Below are 1,691 nucleotides of genomic sequence, written 5' to 3'. Positions count from 1 at the left end.
AGGAGGGGAAACTTCTACCCTAGTGACATCCTTTGACAGTTACATTCTACCTAGTAAAGGTATTGCTGCTTCCCAGAACTTCACCATCAGCCAGCAAGCAGCCACCCAAAGTATGCAACTACTGAGATTCGAACCTTAGCCTCCCCCTCCCCGGCCCCTTAGGAGGGGAAACTTCTACCCTAGTGACATCCTTTGACAGTTACATTCTACCTAGTAAAGGTATTGCTGCTTCCCAGAACTTCACCATCAGCCAGCAAGCAGCCACCCAAAGTATGCAACTACTGAGATTCGAACCTTAGCCTCCCCCTCCCCGGCCCCTCCCGGCCCTCAACCACTCCTGGTCATCTTGTAAAGCAGATGTGCTTGGTCCTCCCTGCATCTGAAACAGTGATGCTGAGAAGCGTGGACCTTTTCCCATTCTGATCCCAGGTCTGTCCACAACTGTTCCTTCCAAACCGCTCATTCATTATTAGAGGTCAGACGGAGGTTTCAGATTTACTCTCCTAAAGATACAAATGTTCCATTGGCCTGGCAGTTCGATAGTCAAACATTGATTCTGAAATTTTTTTTTAATTCGTTGATAATTTCACAGGACTATACAAGGAAATATGATCATATCCATCCGATCATTTCCCCCTTCCAACTCCCCACAGATCTTCCCATACAGTCTGATCCCCCCTTTAAATGATCTATATTTATTTTATCCACATGGCTGTTTCTATTGCAAGTATGTAAGTGTCCCATGCACATACAGCACCAGAGGAGACAGAGAGAGCACCAGATCCCCTGGAACTGGAGTTACAGGTGGTCTTGAGCTGCCATGCAGGTGCTGGGAACCAAATCTTGATCTTCTGCAAGAGCAGCCAGGGCTCTTAACCTGTAAGTCATCTCTCCAGCCCCTATTGTGACTATGTTGTTCAGCAGTGCTGCTCCAGGGTTTTCCACATGAGAACTAAGTCTAACAATAGGTTTCCTATAGGTGCTCAAAATCAGAACAAGCCCTAAATGAGCCCAGACATTCCTGATTAATGCTAGAGTTTTAAAAAATATGTTCAACATTCAGACATTTTAGGATAGGATTATATTCATTCCTCAGACAACCATGCCCCTCCAAGAACTGGCTCTGATGCTAAAATCTCTATACAACCCATCAAAATAGTTTATTATATATGGGAAAAAAATCACAGTTTGATAAATGACAAGTCATAACTGCATAGACGTCTCCATATAGTGTCCAGAAGGTTCCATAGCAGAGTCAGAACCATATAATATTTGTCACAGAGGAATTGCATGGTGACCACAAATGACGGGGAATAGATAGAAAGTAGTTACAGGAAGTGACGACAAAGAAGCCCGGCTAGACGTCAGATCAGAGAAGGCATCACCACTCGTGAGGTTTAGGCTGGAAGATGAGTATTTTCACAGCAGATATTTCTTCATTGATCTTCTATTGATGGCACAAAGTTACTAAGGAGTTTACCGGGAGTATTTTGAGTTCTGCAGATTCCGTCCCCATCCCTCTTAACCATTTGACTTTGGAAAAAAATCTTTAAATATTGATCCAATTGCTAGGAAATATGGCATTTCCGACACAAATGGCGAATCCCACATGAAGGTCAATCACATCTTGCCTCTTTCTAGGTCTTATTTTTAGAGATACATTCTTTGTAATATTTTGTTTTATTATTTTT

The sequence above is a fragment of the Nannospalax galili genome, unplaced genomic scaffold (genome assembly GCF_000622305.1).
Source record: "Nannospalax galili isolate Female #2095 unplaced genomic scaffold, S.galili_v1.0 scaffold2200, whole genome shotgun sequence".
Lineage (NCBI taxonomy): Eukaryota > Metazoa > Chordata > Mammalia > Rodentia > Spalacidae > Nannospalax > Nannospalax galili.
Note: the sequence above shows the minus strand (reverse complement) of the source record.